This window comes from Trichechus manatus, unplaced genomic scaffold (assembly GCF_000243295.1).
Source record: "Trichechus manatus latirostris isolate Lorelei unplaced genomic scaffold, TriManLat1.0 scaffold00033, whole genome shotgun sequence".
Classification (NCBI taxonomy): Eukaryota; Metazoa; Chordata; class Mammalia; order Sirenia; family Trichechidae; genus Trichechus; species Trichechus manatus.
The window spans coordinates 18853763-18863475 of record NW_004443969.1 but is presented as its reverse complement, the minus strand read 5'-3'; the positions used below and the strand labels follow the sequence as shown (position 1 = coordinate 18863475).

Genomic DNA, 9713 nt, shown 5'->3' with positions numbered 1-9713 from the left:
GCATCATCTTACTATTTTTTGCAAGAATAGGAAAGGCAACTGACACTTGAGAAGTTTAATCTCTAGAGACTGCTATAACATCAGGCTCACACTCAGGAACAGCAAAACCGAGCATTTATTTCTCATGACACCTCAGAATCCCTTTAGGAAATGAAAGGTAGAAGTACACATGATACCCTGAGTCAATACAATAATAAAGATATTTTTTAAAAAGTCTTTGGTAAATTACACATTTCTTTATTCTGTATTTTGGCAATGGTTTAAGTCAGTAGCCAAAGTGCATTGTTGCTGTTTTTCTAAAGAGAGAAACTGATGTATTTAGAGTACACAAGCAAGTAAAAGACGTGATTATTTTACTCAGAGTTCTTCCATATGGAAATCATTATGCCCAATATTTATATCACAATATATAACCTACAAAGTTCGTGGATATATTTTAGATCCATTATATATATTGTCCTTAGATTTAACACATATATTATCTTCTTAGATCATATACAGATTTACATTTATGTTATATTTATAGAGGAATTCTCACTTAGAGTTCTGTGGAAACTGAGATTCAGAAAACTTGCCCATATCATGGCTAGTATATCATGGAGGTAAGACTTGTACTCACATTTTCTGACTCTTAGCTCTAAATTTCTTACACAATCCCATACAAGCTTTTGAAGATGGCTCTGAAGGCCAACACTTTTGCGATAAACTGGATTTTCATAAATAAGCCGTTCTTACAGAAAATTATGCTGACTTTCCTAAAAATTACAAACACCACTATTACTGTTTTTGCTATATTACAGGGTTTCTCTTTTTTCTTGTCTCCAATAGATTCTTGAAAATTCCAAGTCACAGCCCAAAGGAGGGCCTGAAGAGTAAGTAGGAATTAATTTTAAAAAAATAAAATAGGGTGTTGAATGGATGACAGAAATATTTCCCCAGGCCAAAAGATGTCAAGACAACAGTAACTTTAAGCAAAGGAGTTACGATTTTCTCTTTCTCTACCCCCAAGATCTGAGTCATTTTTATCCTTATTGTATTATAAAGCACTATTTGTACATGATTTTGCTAGGCACAGCACATATTACCTGCATAAAACTTACCATTGCTTTATATTTACTGTTCTAATGGAAAATTGAGTCACATATAGTAACCTAAAAATATCAAACCAGTATAACTAGTCAGAAGGAAGTAATAATCTAGTATTTTACTTTAAGAAATTTCAGGAATTCCATCTTTGTTTTTAGCACAGGATGTCAATACACTGATAATGGTCATCTGAATGTTCTCATTCATTCATTTTTGAATTTACTAACACAATGTATTTCTGAATTCTTTCAAATATCATCAAGATACTCTGCTAGCTGAAGATATAAAGGTGAATTAGACAGAGTCCTTTTCGGAATCTGGCAGTCTACTGGACTGCAGTGTCATGAATTGCTTTTGTGTGGCCTTTCTCGCCATAGTCTTGTAACTCCCACACAAGTGATTGGGTAGACTGTGTAAATAGGGTAACTGTGGCCCAGCAAGGGGGACTGGTCAGTTTTGTCATCCTGCTAGGCTTGAAATGAGCCATTCCAGAGGCAGGAAAGAGAGGATCTCACCACCACCAAGGAAGAAGGGACAAGAGCAGAGCAGGTCCTTTGGACCTGGATCCCTGTGCTGAGAAGCTCCTGGAACCAGGAGATTGAGAGAGAAAGAGAGAGAAAGAGCTATAACACTGAAGGTGGCGAGAAGCAGCGGCAGAGAAATGGCAGCAATAAGACTGGCAGGAGATGGCATAGTGGACTTCCCAGCCCATGGAGTGCCTTTGGGCAGGAGGCTTGCTGCGGAGTAAGGTGCCTCTGGGCACTTAGTGGAGCTAGGTCTGCCAACCCACAGTGCTAGAGCTGAGCACCTTCAGGCAGAGGCTTACTGGCAGAGTGGGGTGCCTCAGGGAACCTATCGGCAGAGCTAAAAGAGCTTTGTAGCACTTGTCTGAGCAGGACAGAGGCCAAGGGGCCAAGAGAACTTTGTAACACTTGCAGGAGCAGGGAAGAGGCTGAGGGGCCAGAGAGAGGCATGCCTGTAAGCACGGCTGAGAAGAGGCTGTCCTGATGGAAGAACTGTAACCCGAATGTTCCTGAACCTGAATTATAACCTGTTCCTTCCCTAACAAACCCCATAATCCAAGTATTGTCTGTGAGTTCTGTGTGCATTGTAATGAATTATCAAACCCAGAGAAGCAGAGAGTGCCATGGGTAAAAATGGCAGGAGAAAGGAGGCATGTCTGACCTCTGCCTCATAGGAATCAGTTTTGGGCTGTTGATCCTGATTCTCCTTCTCCCTTGTGAAGTTAGAGGAGGTCAGACACTGCCTCCATGCCATTTTTACATCGCTAGACAAACAAAGATCCATAAACAGATTATTATAATACAATTTGCCAATTGCAATGATACAGATATGCACTGAGTATTACAGGAAAACTGAGGAGGATCGCCTAACTCACCCATGATGTCTGGGAAAGTTTTCTGGAAGAGGTGTGGCCTGAACGGAGTCTTCACCGATTTTAAATTAGCAAAGAGCTTGATTTCAGGTAAAGGGCAACATATTATGGTGTTTATTAGGGATTATAAGCATTGTTTCCCTGGAACTTAAATTGTGGGACAAGGAGTGGTAGGAAAAACTGGAGAAGGGGGCACAAGTCATAAAGCACTTTCTATTGAGAAACTTGGACTCGAATCATTCCGATATCAAATTTTATTAGAAATTATTCCTAACTTTTGACTTCAATTTTGAAGGACAACACGTCTGATGGTAATTCTACATTTTCTGCACCTTCTATTTTGCTTCTATTTTACTAGGCCAATTAATTTTATATACAAATATGGTATATTCATTCACTTTAGGGAAATCGGGTAGCAGGAGTATATTTGGCTTCAGGTACTATTTAAATCAGCGGAAGATGAATCAGCAGACTGATTTATCTTTCCCAAGTCATCTATGAGCCGATTTTTGAAGGAAGCTAAGAGTCCTAATGCTATGTATCATATTTTATTGAATTTGAATCAAAACGTCTTGTACTTATGGATACATTTCATACTTTTGGGTGAAAGCAATACCTGATTTTGCTTACATGGGTATGGGTTTTGCTAGGAGTAATGAGAAGTAAACAGGTGTATCTCCTCAACAAAACAAGAAAATCTCATAGATCATATATGTTTACAGTGAAATATTTTTCCTAAGCACACCATTAGGCGTATTTGGGAATCTAAAATAAATGCATGAAAAAGCAAATTATTTTCATTTAGGATTTTGCAGAAAAGTAGCATACGTTCCCACATTCCAAAAACAAGAAGGTGTAGATTAAATCTTGTACACAAAAAGAGATGATTATTTGCCTTCAAAATAATGTTTTTCTCTGCATAGGGATCTACTGTAAGAATGCCTTAAATAGCATGCTTATTTAATGTACTTTAAACTTGATGTGACAATCATTACAAATATTATATGCCTAACTTTACAAGAAAATGTTAATGTATCCTTATTCTGGAACCATGGAATAAAATAGAGGAAAAGTTTCAGAGATCAAAGAGCAATTTTTTTCTATTGTTTACAATCACAGTAGTGTATTAATGCTAAGAAAATATTGCTTGTGAGTTAGAACAAAGAGCCCTCTGGATTTGGCCTGTTATTGAAAGAAAGATGCCATTTGACCTAATGAAATCAGAAATTGATTAAATGCAGTTCATCTAAGGGGAAATATGGTCACCGTGCTACTGCCGGTGTCAGAAGGAAGATAGGGTGATCTAGTACTTGAGTGCTGATAGGGTTAGATAGACTTTCAGAGCAGCTGATGCTAGGAGATACATGACAATGGACGCCCACAGGTCAGAGGGCAGGATCAACCCCTTAGATGGGAAAGAAGAGATTAATCAGAACATTTTTTGCTCAGCTCATAACTAAGTCCTATTATCAAATGATTCATTGAGAACTGAATGTTTTGAAGAAATGGCAACCTATGGGTCCCAGGAAAGTTGGGATTGCTGCTAACTATCTTAGGAACAAGTCAGGATGATCTCTGATGTCATACAGCGCCAGAGTGAAGCCCTGGAACCTTCGTGAATGATGCTGCTTTTGACTAATTTGGATGCCTGATTAACAAGTATGTCTAATATACACTTTTGTTTTCGTCTCATGATGCTTAAATCCTCCAGCTTTAACAGTATACATTTTCATTTAAAATTTTTCCATTTTCTCTTCACCAACTAAAATATTTTTCAATAAAAACTGCCCTAACATGCAGAAACAACTGAGAGAACTGACGTTCTGCTGTTTCTTAGATGTTTATCTTATGACTATAGTAAAATACAATTATTTTTATTTTTACATTTTAGTTCAATAGTTTACTTTTCTCAAGTGAATACTGAATGAAGCTGGTGCCAGGGTGGCAATATTTATTTTTGGGAAACAAACGAATCAGGTGATTGACCACCTTACTCAAACTGAAAAACTTCGTCCCCCTGACAATACAATAACCCATAAAATTCTTACCCAAATATTATGTTTGTTGTTGTTGTTATTGCTTCCAGGTAAGATCTTTTCTGTTACATCAGAGCTGTTGTTGTTGTTAGGTGCCATCGAGTTGGTTCCGACTCATAGCGACCCTGTGTACAACAGAACAAAACACTGCCCGGTCTGGCACCATTTTCACAATCGTTGCTATGTTCCAGTCCATGTTGCAGCCACTATGTCAATCTAGCTCATCGAGGACATTCCTCTTTTTCACTGACCCTCTATATTATCAAGTATGATGTCCTTCTCCAGGGACTGGTCTCTCCTGGTAACATATCCAAAGTACATGAGACAAAGCTTCACCATCCTTGCTTCTAAGAAGCATTCTGGCTGTACTTCTTCCAAGACACATTTGTTTGTTCTTCTGCTTATTGTTGTTGTTAGGTGCTGTTGAGTCAGTTCCGACTCATAGCGACCATATAGGTCTTCCAGTAGTCCATGGTATATTCCATATTCTTCCTCAACACCATAATTCAAAGACATCAGTTCTTCTTTGGTCTGCCTTATTCATTGCCCAGCTTTCCCATGCATATGAAGCAATTGAAAATACCATGGCTTGGGTCAGGGGCACCTTAGTCCTCAGAGTGACATCTTTGTTTTTGAAAACTTTAAAGAGGTCTTTTGTAGTAGATTTGCCCAATGCAATACATCGTTTGGGTTCATAAGTGCTACTTCCATGGGCGTTGATTGTGGATGAAAGTAAAATGAAACCCTTAACAACTTCAATCTTTTCTCTTTGTATCTTGATGTTGCTTAATGGTCCAGTTGTGAGCATTTTTGTTTTCTTTATGTTGAGGTGTAATCCATACTGAAGGCTGTAGTCTTTGATCTTCTTCAGTAAGTGCTTCAAGTCCTCTTCACTTTCAGCAAACAATGTCGTGTCATCTGCATATCACAGGTTGTTAATGAGTTTTCCTCCAATCCTGATGCCACATTCTTCTTCATACAGCTCAGCTATTTGGATTATTTGCTCAGCATACAGATTGAATAAGTATGGTGAAAGGATGCAACCCTGACAAAAATCTTTCCTGATTTTAAACCACGCATTATCCCCTTGTTCTGTTCGAATGACTGCCTCTTGATCTGTGTACAGATTCCACATGAGCAATTAAGTGTTCTGGAATTCCCATTCTTCATAATGTTATCCATAATCTGTTATGATCCACACAGTCGAATGCCTTTGCATAGTCAATAAAACACAAGTAAACATCTTTTTGGTATTCTCTGCTTTCAGCCAAGATCCATCTGACATCAGCAATGATAGCCCTCATTCCACATCCTCCTCTGAATCTAGCTTGAATTTCTGGCAGTTCCCTGTTGATACACTGCTGCAACCATTCTTTAATTATCTTCAGGAAAATTTTACTTGCATGTAATATTAATGATATTGTTCAATAATTTTTGCATTCTGTTGGATCACCTTTCTTTGGAGTGGACACAAATATGGACTCTTCCAGTCAGTTGGCCAGGTAGCTGTCTTCCAAATTTCTTGACATAGATGGGTGCACACCTCCAGTGCTGCATTCATTTGTTGAAACATCTCAATTGGTATTCAGTCAACTCCTGGGGTTTTGTTTGTTGCCAATGTCTTCAGTACAGCTTGAACTTCTTCCTTTAGTACCATTGGTTGTTGATCATATGCTACCCCCTGAAATGGATGAATGTCAACCAATTCTTTTTGGTACTGTGACTGTGTATTCTTTCTATCTTCTTTTGATGCTTCCTGCATCATTCAATATTTTGCCCATAAAATAAATTGAAACCAAACCCATTGCTGTTGAGTCAATTCCAATGCATAGCAGCCCTATAGGATGGAGTAGACTGCCTCATAAAGTTTCCAAGGAGTGACCAGTGGATGTGAACTGCCAACTTTTTAGTTAGCAGCTGAGCTCTTGACAACTGTGCCACCAGGGCTTGCATCTTGAGGCTTGAATTTTTTTCTTCAGTTCTTTCAGCTTGAGGAATGCTGAGTGTGTTCTTCACTTTTGGTTTTCTAACTCCAAGTCTTTGCACTTTTCATTATAATACTTTACTTTGTCTTCTCAAGCCGCCCTTTGAAATCTTCTGTTTAGCTCTTTTACTTCATCATTTCTCCTTTTCGCTTTAGCTTCTCGTCGTTCGAGCAACTTTCAGAGTCTCTTCTGACATCCATTTTGGTCTTTTCTTTCTTTCCTGTCTTTTTAATGCTCTCTTGCTTTCTTCATGTATGATGTCCTTGATGTCATTCTACAACTCATCTGGTCTTTGGCCATTAGTGCTCAGTGTGTCAAATCTATTCTTGAGATGGTCTCCAAATTCAGGTGGGATATACTCAATGTTATATTTTGGCTCTTGCAGACTTGTTTTAATTTTCTTCAGCTTCAACTTGAACTTGCATATGAGCAATTGATGGTCTATTCCACAGTTGGCCCCTGGCCTTGTTCTGACTGATGATACTGAGCTTTTCCATTGTCTCTTTCCACAGATGTATTCGATCTGATTCCTGTGTTTTCCATCCAGTGAGGTCCATGTGTATAGTCGCCGTTTATGTTGTCGAAAAATGGTAACTGCAATGAATAAGTCCTTGGTCTTGCAAAATCCTATCGTGGGATCTCTGGCACTGTTTCTATCATTAATGCCATATTTCCCAACTACTGATCCTTCTTCTTTTCATCAGAGTAAGATATAATTTATTTGTGAAATTTTAATATTGTTTTAATTTTCTTGGCAGATGGCTTGCTCATATTATTTTCATGAATTGGCAAGATTAGGCTGTTTTATACAAAATTCTTAATAAGAAGAAACTTAAAAATAAGTATTTATATGAGTCTCCAAAACTGGCTTTTCAATATGTGTTTTAAGCAATTGCTAATTACATATTTATCCAGGATTAGTATGACTTTTCCATTCTGGCTAAACAATAAACATCTTGCAAATTTTCTTAATTGCATAGTTACCAAAAAGGTCAAAATGGTCACAAGAAAAAAAAATATTGTTTTTTGGAAAAAAAGGAAAACAACGGGTTATCCATGTTTTATTTATAGAGGTATTAATTACTCATATTCAGAAAATTTCTCTAAAAGTTTTCAAGGTATAATTAGAAAATATGTATATTCTTTTATTGACTTATGGCTAGAAGCAATGCCTAACTCTGTGGGGTGTGTGTGTGTGAGAGAGTGTGTTCAGACCAGTTTTTTAGTTATGAAACTTTTCAAACATACAGAAAAGATGGAACAATAACGATCATAATGATTACCATATACCTACTACCTAGATTTGCCAAATGTTAACATTTGGGACAATGCCTGATCTAATCTGTCACTGCACACATTTCTTACAAATATCATCTGCCTTTGCTGAGGGCAAAGGGCAAACTTCCTGCCCATGCTGCAAAATCTTCCTCCACTGCTCTCCGTTCTCTCCTTTTTCCACTATTTCTTCTGGCTTGGAGGTTCCATATTCCCTCCCTGCCACCACTGGGGATTTTCAGGGTCCAGGAGACTACTAGCAAAAGCCATTCTGAGAATCCTAATTGCTCTGGAGGAGTTGGTGCAGGTGTGGGGGAGGAGGAAAAGGGAAACCAGATGGAAAGCAATGCTATTGGGAAGTCTGAGCTCCCAGGGCCAGAGGTGCAGCCATCTCAGAATGAGCTGTTCCCTAGAAAAAATATTCTAAATGATTGCATAAGGTTCCAGTGTGCTTTTGTGGCCTGGTACATGGTTTCCTTATGAAAATGTGTTGAGGTCTAACCAACCAGTTTACAATTGGATTTTGAGAACATAGCCTACTTACAGTTGTGGATGGCTAGTATTATAATTACTTAGATTAGTCCAAAAAATAACTCCACCTCTATCAGACTTGTTTTCTCTTAGCATCATCATGATTACTTTCCAGGTAAATGTTTATACAAAGATAACATTAAATATCCACAAGGATTTTCATTTTCTACATTTCATAAATATCTCAATTCAATTTTCCATTCCTGTCTTTTTCCCTGTAGCCTTGCATGCACACCCTTTATGCACAAATCACTAGGGGATATGGAACTGTGAAATCCATGTCTACATAACTTTAGGATTTCACCCAGAATACATTTGTTTTTTATGACAAGAAAATCAAAACCCGTTAAAGGGAAATCCATTTCTTTTCATTCTCTCAGCTTTTTATTTTATTCTTCTAACTCATGATCATTTAGGGGTGCATATTTGTAATGCCAAAAGTGTCAATTTTACATAATAGTTATCCAAGATCTCCACACTTATGGAGTCTAGAGTCTAGCAATTGATTAGTATAGAGATATAGTACTACTAAAAGCATAGCCCAAATACAAAAATAATTTTTAAAAATTCAAAGAATAGACTTGTGGAGTCAAGAATTTTAGGTGTGTACCTTTAGTTATATTTGTTAATAAAAAAATAAAAGAATGCATGACTGAATAAATGAACTAGAGTTTTGTCTAAAGTAATACTGAAATGGCTAGAAACTAAATTCTTTCCATCAACTAGACCTTCTTAATGACACACTCTTCTGAGCATAAAAGAATCAAGAGTATCTCTTGGCTCCCATCTATCATTTCCTCATGGGCTGCTCCCAAGAATGCCCTGGCTGCCATTTTCACCTGGGGACTCGCCAGGGGAAAGACCAGCTGCTCATATTAAATTTTTGCAGCTATGACTCCCATATCCAATTCTGGCTCCTTTTATTTTCTCCACACTCATGGAGTAAGATGTCAAGTGTATACGCCCTGCTCTAGTCTTCCATCAGACACTACACTTGGCTCATGCCCTATTTTGGTGCCATCTGCTTGGAGACATAGAGCTTCTATTTATTGAGTGCCTGCTGTGAGCTAAGTATTTACATATCTAATTGAAATTCTCACACAGTCCTACAAGGACAGTATCAGACCCATTTTTACAGATCTGGAGAGTAAAGTTCAGAAAAAAAAAAATTCTTTCCAAAGTTATTTGATGCAGGTTTTACTTCTGGGTATTTCCTCTTTACTGTCAATGGAAGACACTTCCCTTTTCATGGAGAAATATATTAGTGTCTTCTTTGATGGACTTTCCACTTTCCAGAACTGTGCTCCCTGGAGAGCTGCTCTCTTGCTCTCATCCCATGCTGGTGTCCTGAATTTCCCACAGTGATTTGGCCCTTACCCCATTGAATTTTCTGGCTTCTTGTCT

The 9713-nt window shown here is 37.9% G+C and overlaps 1 protein-coding gene across 1 annotated transcript in view; it reads right to left on the bottom strand.

Moving 5' to 3' along the window:
• The window catches only part of ARHGAP15 (Rho GTPase activating protein 15), a 713811-nt gene that overhangs the window by 343403 nt on the left and 360695 nt on the right, over positions 1 to 9713 (bottom strand). The window lies entirely within an intron of this gene.